Here is a 12,124-nt window from a genome sequence, read left to right on the forward strand (position 1 = left end):
TGTGACTAGCCCAAGGTCACCCAGCAGCTGCATGTGGAGGAGCGGAGACGCAAACCCGGTTCCCCAGATTATGAGTCTACCGCTCTTAACCACTACACCACACTGGCTCAGATCCCGAAGCTGAGGCTCCAGTAGTTTGGCCACCTCATGAGAAGAGAAGACTCCCTGGAAAAGACCCTGGTGTTGGGAAAGATGGAGGGCAGAAGGAGAAGGGGACGACAGAGGACGAGATGGTTGGACAGTGTTGTCGAAGCTACTAACATGAGTTTGACCAAACTGTGGGAGGCAGTGGAAGACAGGAGTGCTCTGGAGTCGGACATGACTAAACGACTAAATGACAACAATGCTGAAGCGAAGCAAAAAATGGAAAAGAAGGGAAGGCACAAAAGTAAAGACTGTTCAGGGCACTACTATGATACTGATCTTCTACTTCAGGCGTATTGAGGAGCAGCCCATCCTGTTTCGCAGCCTGAGGTGAATTGGGAAAGGGCTGCCCTGTGCGTGCAGCCCCTTGCCACCCCTGCCAAATCCTTGCTTGCCAGGGCTCCAGCAATATCTCGTGGGTTCTCATGAGACTTGCCAGTTCTTGGAATCCACTGCAGCCACTTTTCCTCACTTCTCTGGTGGCAGATGCCCACAGAGGCACCCCTTGAATTTCACCGCCTGAAGCAGCTGCCTCAGTCTGCCTCATAGACAGCCAGGCCCTGGTTATGTTACACTACAGTGCACTTGAATAAGTTCATTAACTTCAGTGAGTTACATTGCTGTATTAAAGGTAAAAAGGTAAAGGACGCCCATGGCGTATAATAAGATTACCAGATTTTTTTTTCAATGAATCCGGAGACACTTTTCAACTTCAATGGATTTTGTAAGGGGACTGATTTGTAAATCCTGGGACCGTCCCCGAGAAACAGGGACGTCTGGGAACCTTAGCATATAATCCAGTCAAAGGCGACTGTGGGTTGCGGCGCTCATCTTGCTTTCAGGCCGAGGGAGCTGGCGTTTGTCCACAGACAGCTTTCCAGGTCATGTGGCCAGCAGGACTAAACCGCTTCTGGTGCAACGGAACACCGTGACGGAAACCAGAGCACATGGAAATGCCATTCACCTTCCTGTGACAGTGGTACCTATTTATCTACTTGCACTGGCGTGCTTTTGAACAGCTAGGTTGGCAGGAACTGGGACAGAGCAATGGGAGCTCACCCCGTCGTGGGGATTTGAACCGCTGACCTTCTGATCGGCAAGCCCAAGAGGCTCAGTGGTTTAGACCACATCACCACCCGCTCCCATTTACCATTGCTCCCTTTACCATTGCTATATTATCCACAGAAGGCACTTCTGATGCAATCTTAATTCAGTAATTCTCTTTCTGCACTATGCCAGAATGCCACTACCGATCCTCAGGAGGGGGTGGAGTTGCGGGCTCACGACCCCTCCCACACTCCCGCGGGGCTGAGGTCAGCCTCGCGGGGTTACAGGGTTTCCCCAGTCACCCCCCACGTTCCGGCGAGGCTGAGGACAGCCTCGCGCGATTCAGGGATTCCCCAGTCACACCCCCGCGTGCCAGCCAACCGGCTGGCGGCAGGGGCGGGCCTCCTAGAGGCCACATAAGGTTGGGGCAGCCACCGGCTCGCCCCTTTTCTCCCTGGCAGCGAGCGCGAATACTTGGATCGTCTTCTTAGCGCGGCTGCCTTAATTTGGATTCCCTCTTCCGTGTGCCTCGGCTGGGATTCAGGAGACTCTCCTTCGACCTCTAGCCCCCCCGCGCCTCCTTCAAATCGTCGACGCTACTCTCCCCTTACCAGCACAGCTACTCCTCCTCCGGGGAGCATCGCCAAGGACGTCGAGCAGCGAGCCGCTTCAGCGCTTGCTTGAGGTTTTTTCTGGCGGAAAAAGGGAGCTTCGGTGGGCGCCTTTGGGGGGGTGTTTGGGCGCTGTGCTAGAGGCGGCATCTGCAACCCCTGTATACTGCATGCAGCCGGTCGTCAGCGCTTTGGGGGAGGGTCTCTGCCCATTGCCGGTTGCCTGAGGAGCGTCTCAGTTCTGAACCACGTGGTGAAGGCAGGGAAGCCATTTTAAGTGAGGGCAGAGTAGCGTTTTGCCAGTCGCCATCTTGGGAGGCCTCAAGCGAAGCTACGGCAGCCATTTTGTTTAAGGGGAAGGGGCCTGGCAATTGCATTTGAAACGTTTTTTTTTTTTTTTTTTTTCCTATATTCTTGACTTCTGTTTAGGAATTTACTTATATTGCCGTGGTTCTGCCTGAATTAATTACTGTGATTTCCTAGCTGCACGCCCCCTAGCCCCAACTGGGGACGCTCTCCCAGCATCTTGGGAGGCCTCAGGAGAAGCTACGGCAGCCATTTTGTTTAAGGGAGAGGGGCCTGGCAATTGCTTTTAGAACGTTTTTTTTTCTATATTCTTGCCTTTTGTTTAGGAATTTACTTATATTGCTGTGGTTCTGCCTGAATTATTACTGTGATTTCCTAGCTGCACGCCCCCGAGCCCCAACTGGGGACGCTCTCCCAGCGCGGCTAGCCGGGAGCTGGGCAGCCTTATTCCTACACCCCTAGCTGTTAATTTATATTAAGCTGATACACAATTCATATTGCATCGCTTCTGCATTTGCCAATTACTGTTATTTAGTGTGGTGTGTGCTTTAAATTTTATTTTACGTGGCGTGCTGAGACTTAAGCTCCAGTTTCTTGCGGGGGTTTTTACCAAACTCTTGGCGGACACTGCCATCTAGCGGCAGAAAATATAATTGCAGCCCTTTTCTCTAGCTCAATTTAGATCCTTATTTTCAGTTGCAGCCACTGATCGCTGGTAGACGCAATTTTTTCAAATTGTCATTGCTGGGGCTTGATTATAAAAATAGGTAAATAAATAAATAAATAAAACTAATAAAAAATAAAATAAAATAAATAAAAAATAGAGATATAATAAAATAAATAAATACAATAAATAAATAAATAAATAAATAAAAAAAATTTTTTTTTAAAAAAAAAATTACAATAATAATAAATATATATATATATATATATAAAATAAAATAAATAAATAAATAAATAATAATAATAATAATAATAATAAAAAAAATAAAATAAAATAAAAAAAAATAAAAAATAAATTTATATATATTGATATTCCTTTTACCTTTATTTTGTACTATATCACTTTAAGATAGGCCAAGTGGACAAGCACGCCCCGTCACGTTTTCGAGCCTGAAACAATCAGCTTGAGATTCTTTCTAAATATCGTTCTGCCTCTGGTGGTGCGCTAATCTAACCCGGCGCGCCGCGCAGCCTTTTGGCTTTTGCCTTCCTGTTTGCGATGGAGGGCAACAGTAACCCTCAGGCACCTCAGCCCGGTAATGTCCTGGTGCCAACAGGTCCGGGCAACCCTCAGGCCATGGCCCAGTTACTTTCCGCTCTGCAATCCTTTTATGCCCAGTGTAGGGCACCCATCACTCCCTCTCCAAACATTGTTGAGGTGACTCAGGATATTATCCCGGATACTCTCCCCAGTCAGCAGGATCAGGATGGGCCATCTACCAGCGCAGCTTCCACGGCCCAGCAGGCCCCTAGCAGGCCTCGTACACGTCAACAAACTGCGCGTACTCAAAAGCCTAAGTCTGGCCAGCAAAAAGGCAAGGCACCTGCTCAGAGGCCTAGGGCTAAGCCAAGACCCCCGGCTGCCACCTCTGCGGGTCCAAGTCAGGAGATAATGGATGTGCCTAGTGTTTTCCAGGACAACCAAGTGCGGCAGAGCTCCTCGGAGGGTTCGTCATCGGACGAGGAGATACTGCCACAGCAGGCGACCCAGGTCACCAATGACCCCGCCCCGAGCGATGGGGTCTCACGGAATCGTAAACGGAAGTCGAAGAGGAAGCATCGGTCGAAGAAGAGCAGGAAGGGAGAGACTTCAGATTCTGACGATGGGACTGGCACTTCTTCTCCGGAAGGGGATAGTGATGGGGTCTCACGGAACCGTAAACGGAAGTCGAAGAGGAAGCATCGGTCGAAGAAGAGCAGGAAGGAAGATACTTCAGATTCTGACGATGAGACAGGTACTTCTTCTTCGGAAGAGGATAGTGATGCTCCCTTGGAGACATATTGGGGGGAGGGCGAAGACACAGGTCTTCCACGGTGGATGCATGAAAGGAGGGCCAATTCTCACAGAAAAGCCTTTAACGGCACCCTTGACTGGAAGGATGGCGCTCTGGTCCAGGACGTTAAAGTCTCAACCCATGCAGCCACAGACTTTGTTCTGGGGAATCTCCTCTCTAAGAGGAAGCGGAATAAGATATTGAATGGCGATTACGTTGACATGTTTTCATTGGTACCCCCAGCTCAAGTTAAGGGTAAGGGTGAGAAAAGAAGGTATTACGGTAAAAAGAGGTACAGGGCTCCTCGGGTTGAACGAACGTTCGAGAATTGGCTTAACGGGTATCAAGTTTTTATGGCAGTAGTGGCTGGTTGTTATCCGAAGCGAGGCATGCACCTCGCGGCTTATCTCGCGCACGTCAGGCGGGCTCGGGAGTTGGCAGGCGATGAGGCCGCCTTGGCGTATGATGAGGAATTCCGGAGGAACGCCTCAACGCTCTCCTCGACGCGCTGGGACCAAAAGGACAACAACTGCTGGTTGGAGCATGTGGGACCGAACATCGAAAAGAAATCCTCTGGGCAGCCGAAGTCCGGTAAGGTTGAGTCGCAACGCCGTAGACAGTGTTGGGACTTCAACAAGGGTACCTGCCTGCGCACAGCTTGTAAGTACATGCACGAATGTGACAAGTGCTTGGGCAGCCACCCTGCAATCAACTGCTACAAAGGGAGGCAGCAGCCCTTTCGTGGAGGCAGGGGTCACCTCACACGGGGTAGTCGAGGTGCCCCCGCGGGACCTGCGGGTACCGCACAAGGACCATCTGGGGCCCGGTACTAACGTTTCCCTCAGCCTGGCGTACTCCCCGATAAAATTACAGCCCCTGAGAGCACTGTTAAAGCTTTACCCAGATAGACAAGCGGCTGGCTTGTTAGATGAAGGGTTCTCTAAGGGGTTTAGAATCCCAGTTACCTTCACCCCTAACGCTAGTTGTCCTCCCAACCAGAAGTCTGTGCTTGAACGACCCAACATTGCCGCAAAAAAGATCCAAAAAGAGATCGCGGCTGGGAGGGTGGCCGGTCCCTTTTCTTCCCCTCCCATTGAAGGTTTGCATATTTCTCCCCTCGGTATTGTCCCTAAGAAGGCTCCCGGCGAATTTCGAATGATACATAACTTGTCTTATCCTAAGGGTGCCTCAGTCAATGACGCCATCCCCCAAGAAATGTGCACGGTGAAGTATGCATCTTTCGATCAAGCTGTGCGGTTGGTGAGGAGTTTTGGTACGGGCGCCTTTATGGCAAAATGCGACATTGAGTCGGCATTTCGCCTTCTCCCAGTTCACCCAGATGACTACCGCTGGTTGGGATTCAAGTTCCAGGGTGATTTCTTCATCGACAAAGCCATGCCTATGGGTTGTTCTATTGCCTGTGCTTCATTTGAGACCTTTAGTACATTTTTAGAATGGGCTTTGAAGTTCAGGACTGGCTCCGAAGGGGTAGGGCACTACCTCGATGATTTTATTCTGGTGGCAAGGAGCGCCGGTGAGTGCGGGACCCTGCTCCAAGCTTTTGAAGCCCTAGCCAGCGAATTGGGTGTCCCCCTGGCGAACGAAAAAACAGAGGGCCCAGTCACGACCATGACTTATTTGGGGATCGAACTGGATACATTGGCCCAAACTTCGCGGCTACCATCCGAGAAGTTGGCTGCCTTAAAAGAACTTATTGGCCAAATGCTCCCCTTAAAGAAGGTCACCTTGAGGCAAATTCAATCCCTTTTGGGGCACCTCAACTTTGCCTGCCGTGTGGTTTCCCCTGGCCGCCCCTTTTGCGGCCGTCTAGCTAAGCTGTCAGCGGGTTTACGGTCTCCGCATCATAGGGTTCGCCTTTCTAAGGCTGTGAAGTCTGACCTGCAAGTCTGGTTGCAATTCCTAGATGGTTTTAATGGCATATCTTTATGGCAGGATACTTTGGTGCTGCAATCGGACTTTCAGGTACATTCGGATGCAGCCGGGTCCCTAGGTTTTGGCGTTTACTTCAGGGGTCAGTGGTGCGCCCAGCGCTGGCCTCCCTCGTGGCAAGGTAAACCAATACTGCGCGATTTGACATTCCTGGAATTCTTCCCAATAGTTGTCGCAATCCACATCTGGGAAGAGCAGTTTAGAAATCATAGAGTTTGTTTCTGGACGGACAACCAGGCGGTGGTCTCGGTCTTAAATAGGCAATCCGCGCATTCCCCAAGGGTTGCTTCGCTTTTGCGGTATTTCGTTCTTTCATGCCTGCGGTTGAACCTCCACGCTTCCGCCAAATTCGTTCCTGGTATAGACAATAACATTGCGGATGCTCTATCTCGTTTCCAGATGGAACGCTTTCGCTCATTGGCGCCGGATGCGCAGCAGCAGCCGCAACCGTTTCCGGAGCACCTCTGGAGTATTGGGAACGAGAAGCAATAAAGGGAGTATTGTCTGCGCTGGCGCCTTCCACCCTTAAATCTTACAATAAGGCATGGCTAGACTTTACGTCTTTCCGCAGGAAGAAGGAGAGGTTTAGGCCTGGCAGGCCGCCATCTAAGTCAGAAGTCATCGAGTATATGGTTAAGCTTCGCGATCTGGGTCGGGCCCCCAAAACCCTCAACATCCATTCGGCAGCGATATCTTTCTTTTCTAAAGCTTTATTCTCTGTTGATCCCTGTTCACATTTTGTAGTTCGCAAAATGCTGGAGGGCTGGCGCAGGGCCAGACCGCAGGGCCAAGATGGTAGAAGGCCCATAACGCTTGACATACTTACCCAAATACGCAGGAAGCTTAGGGTCCTTTGTTGGTCTAGGTATGAGGCCAGATTATTCTCCGCAGCATTTTCCTTCGCATTTTTCGGGGCGTTACGCATTGGCGAGGTGGTCTGCGAACACCTTACAGCCAATAGGGGCCTGTTGTTGGGGGACGTAACAGTTGCCAGCTCGCACGTGTTGCTAAAAATCCGCAGTTCCAAAACCGATCAGCTTGGCAGGGGAACCTTGATCCGCCTCCAGGCAACCCAGAGGGCTGGCCCTTGCCCAGTAAAAGATGCTAGGAAATATCTGTGCGTGAGACCGAATTTTAATGGCCCTTTCTTCGTTCATGCTGATGGCTCATTTCTTTCCAAACATCAGTTCACGAGAGTCATGCGTAAGGCAGTGGCAGCCATTGGTCTTCCACAGGAGGAGTACGCCGCACACTCCTTTCGCATTGGGGCAGCGACTACCGCCGTACATATGGGCTTCCCTGCTGAGAGGATTATGGAAATGGGGCGCTGGAAATCCAACGCATATAAGGGCTACATTCGTAAGCCCTTTTAATTCCCCGCTGGTCTTTACTCTCCCCTTACCCGGCTCTCTTATTCTATTCTTCCAGGTGCTGCCTTGGTGCAACTGTGGATTATCGGTCACAGTATCGTTCATTGGGCGAAACGCCGAGCGGAATTTAGGCGTTGGGACGCTGACCTCAAGCTACCTAACTATGTTAAAGTTTCATGGATCTCTAGGCGGGGTATGCGTTGGGAAGAATTCTTCCCAGTCATATCCCAAAAAATCGCGGATGAGGGTGCCCCGGATGCCTTGGTCATACAACTGGGTGAGAACGACCTGGCATATAGGAAAGGGGTGAACTTAATGTGGAACATTATAAATGATTTGGAACGGTTACAGGCGTCTCACGCTAACACTACATTATTTTGGTCTTCCTTGTTGGAAAGGCGGCATTGGCGGGATGCGGTGAAACCCGCTGCGGTGGATAAAGCCAGGCGAATCGTGGAGCGCAACGTCGGGCGCAGGGTGGCCGCGTTGGGCGGACGAGTTATCAAACACCCCGAAATTCAATATTGCAAAGATACGCTTTATCGCTGGGATGGCGTGCATTTATCTGATGCCGGCAACGATATCTGGCTTGCGGACATTTTTAGGGGAATTAGGGATTGGTTACAGGTCTGAGGGTATTGGCGGCGAGCCTGCTTAATGCGGCTCGTGTGGCGGTAGGCATTGGCCGGGGTATTGTCATGCAAATGAGGTCGGGGGGGAGGAGCGCCATCACCTCCCCCAATGATTGAAGGGTAGTTCGTTAAAGGACTCCGAGGGGCGACGCCTCGTCCGAAACCTACGGAGGCTAGGGCCTAAAGCGCGCCCCCGAGCGGTAACCCCTCGGGGAGCGCCTAGGGATACGCATCTCAGGTAGCTCCCCCTGTTGGTGTTTAACCCTTCCCGGTTAGACCGGATAGTCGGTTAGGGGCCAATGCCTAAAGCCAATACCTCTCTTACCTGTAATCAATAAAGTTGTGGCCATTTTCGCCCATTAACTTAAATTCTTGTGTCCTGTGTCTTTATTCTTTACACCTGTGGGGGGGGAGGGAATAGCCACGCAATGCCACTACCGATCCTCAGGAGGGGGTGGAGTTGCGGGCTCACGACCCCTCCCACACTCCCGCGGGGCTGAGGTCAGCCTCGCGGGGTTACAGGGTTTCCCCAGTCACCCCCCACGTTCCGGCGAGGCTGAGGACAGCCTCGCGCGATTCAGGGATTCCCCAGTCACACCCCCGCGTGCCAGCCAACCGGCTGGCGGCAGGGGCGGGCCTCCTAGAGGCCACATAAGGTTGGGGCAGCCACCGGCTCGCCCCTTTTCTCCCTGGCAGCGAGCGCGAATTCCCACCCACCCACCCTTTAGGTTCCGCCATCGACCTTGCTATGGGCTTCGGCCGGTTGCCGTCTGGGGCCAGGTAGGAATTTTTTCCCATTTGGCTAATTGGCTGGTTCGTGAGCCACTTGGTTTTTCGCCTACCTCGTAGCAAATTCGTCACAACTTTCCCGGTTTTAGCGGTAGGCATTGGCCGGGGTATTGTCATGCAAATGAGGTCGGGGGGGAGGAGCGCCATCACCTCCCCCAATGATTGAAGGGTAGTTCGTTAAAGGACTCCGAGGGGCGACGCCTCGTCCGAAACCTACGGAGGCTAGGGCCTAAAGCGCGCCCCCGAGCGGTAACCCCTCGGGGAGCGCCTAGGGATACGCATCTCAGGTAGCTCCCCCTGTTGGTGTTTAACCCTTCCCGGTTAGACCGGATAGTCGGTTAGGGGCCAATGCCTAAAGCCAATACCTCTCTTACCTGTAATCAATAAAGTTGTGGCCATTTTCGCCCATTAACTTAAATTCTTGTGTCCTGTGTCTTTATTCTTTACACCTGTGGGGGGGGAGGGAATAGCCACGCAACTTCCCGCTCTCTCAAACTTCCTGTATTTTCACAGCATGCTCACACTCTCTGCATTCATTTCAATATTTCTTCTTTGCAGCACAAGGCAAATATATGGCGAAGGAGTCTCATATGCGAGCAGGTCATGCAGTTGTGTGGGGTTTCCTGTGAGAAGGAGGATGGGGGGGGGGAATGGCTGCTAGCTTTACCAGGCACATCTCAAGAGACCGAGGAGAAGCAATGCAAATATAAGAATCTCTAGTATTCCAGTATTTACTTCCAGTATTGATAGGTCCGTGTGGGCTGCAGATATTCTGATGAATAAATGGGAATGGTCTGCAAACAATTTCTCTCAAGGGTCCCACTTGTCTGGGAGATGCCTGCAGTAGGTCTGCAGCCCTTTTCTACATTTACCTTCCATTTCATTGCTGCATTCAGAGTTGTTGTTTTTGACAAAATCACAGTGGACAGGCAAGATAATTTAAGCATTCTGGGAAATGATTTATAATGAGTTAAAGAAAATGTATCTGAAGAAGTGTGCGTGCACACGAAAGCCTATACCCAGAACAAACTTAGTTATTCTCTAAGGTGCTACTGGACTATTTTTTTAATTTAAAATAACATTTGCGGGGAAAAACCAGAGGCTTTTTTGTTAGGCATTTTAGGCACAGAGATTCCAAGAGGGCAGAAAATATTTATGTACCCGACGACAGCAGTGAGGATACTACTGGTCCAAAGATAGAAAGAAGACAAAGGTCCAACCAGAGAGGAATGGCTGATGAAGACGATGGACTATACCAAAATGGCAAAACTGACTGAGAAAATCAGAGACCAGGAGGAGAAGAACTTTATGAAGGAATGGGAAAAAATTATAATATATCTAAGAGAACACTGTAAACAACTAAAAACTTTGGCAGGATTAGAGTAATGCTTGTAATGTACAAAATACAATGGGAAAATGGAATTTTTTTAAAAAAACAAATTATAACAAAATAACATAAGCAGAATGAAAAAGGGATTGATAATGGTAACTGTGGAAGGGCGGAGGGAAGTCAAGGGATTCTGAGAATCCTAAATGTGAAGCGGAATGATATGTTCGAATTAAAATTTGTTATGTAAAACATAATAAAAAATATTTTATACAAAAAGATCGCGTGGGGAGCGGTACTTTTTCAGTTACCTGACTTAAATAAAAACAGTGCACAGGTACCATGATAAAATCTATTGGGGATATAGGGTGATATTCAATATAGAGATGAATTTGGGACCTTCGGAGTGCCAAACAGGGACATTCTCACAGCTGCCTAATTTGCCTAAATCTCTAAGTGCTTCCATTGGTAGGAATGTTTTGCAGGCATCCACTTGTTTGAAGAGACTTTGAGGAGAAAATGCTCCTGCTCATTTCTGAAAGATGCAACTCTCAAGCTCCTTTGAAATGTTGAGAAACCAAACCAAACCCAAAGACACAAGTTTGAATAATAGCTATAATTAAACACTTTTTTTAAAAAATGAAGCAAATCCAATAAATATCAGAAAAAAAGAGAGAAGATGATTACACACTATATCTTTGAATCACAATTGAAGCACACGCCCCCCTTGAAATTCTAGCCACACTCGTTTGTTAACAGTTGGTGAGAATTGTAAGTCCCGGGTATAAGATGGTATATAAATTCAAATAAGAGGAAGAAGAAGAAGAAGTCATCTGTGAGGGGTATACTGCAGCACCCAAAAGTCTTTGAAAGTGCTTCGCATGCCTTCAAGTTGTAAGAAAGGAGATTCTGACTAAACATTCAGAAAAACATTCTGACAGGAAGAGCTGTTTGGTAGTGGAACAGACTCCCACGAGAGGTGGTGGACTCTCTTTCCATGGAGCTTTTTAAACAGAGCTTGGATCGCTGAGATTCCTGCATTGCAGAGAGTTGGACCAGATGACTCTTGGGGTCCCTTCCAGCACTAAGATTCTATAATTCTCTGTGACGAATTACATGTTGCATTAACTATCTAGCTGTATCTTTAAGTTCAGGATGCTTAAACGAAACAAAAAACAAAACAAAACGCAAATTTCTAGTAGGAAGGACTCATGGCCATTTTTTAAGAGGCCTTTAGCCCTTTAGCCCCTGTTGTGGTCCTGGTCTGGGTCCAGGCAATAGCTCACTCCCAGGTTTTCTGAGGCAAGGGAGTGGGACTGAAGTCCATGATGAAAGCAGTCTTCCTTCCCACACCTGCCCTTGTTCTGCTGCTTTCGTCACCCTCCTGGAAAAAAACTGCTCTTTGGTGCTCAATTGGAGCTAACAGGAATCGGGTTTCCCCCAGAATGCCTTTTGCTCTGATGTATCACTAAAGAGCTGGTTTTCCCTTGGAAAGGAGCAGGGCAAGGGGAAGACTCCTTGGGCCCATGCTTAGAAAGCGTGGGTCAAGCAGGAAACTGCCAGGACTTGTGCTTTCTAGGCACAGCACGTGTGGAAGTGTGTATGAGCCCTGTATTATCTATCTATCTATGATCCGTAATTGGAGTCACGTGTGTATGACAGCGATGTACATTTTACAATTTTTAATGTGCTGTAAGCCGCCTAGAGTGGCTGGGGAAAACCAGCCAGATGGGCAGGGTAAAAATAATAAAATCTTCATCATCATCATCATTCTGGCAGGAAGGAATTCAGGATCAAAGAGCTAGCTCAAACGTGCTTGGCTGATGGCAAAGTGAGAAAACAGCATAGACTGGATGCTCCACATTCAGATCATAGCATTTGGCCAAAATGCTGACAATGTCAATTTCATTTTATTCATCTCCGTCTCTGTCTGCACGCACCAGCAGTTCCT

General features: G+C 49.2%; 1 pseudogene across 1 annotated transcript in view; it reads left to right on the forward strand.

Moving 5' to 3' along the window:
• Nucleotides 1–12,124, forward strand: part of LOC310846869 (small nuclear ribonucleoprotein Sm D2 pseudogene) — a 226,196-nt pseudogene that overhangs the window by 197,350 nt on the left and 16,722 nt on the right. The window lies entirely within an intron of this gene.

The sequence above is a fragment of the Podarcis gaigeae genome, assembly GCF_964106915.1.
Source record: "Podarcis gaigeae genome assembly, chromosome: 6".
NCBI classification, from domain to species: Eukaryota; Metazoa; Chordata; class Lepidosauria; order Squamata; family Lacertidae; genus Podarcis; species Podarcis gaigeae.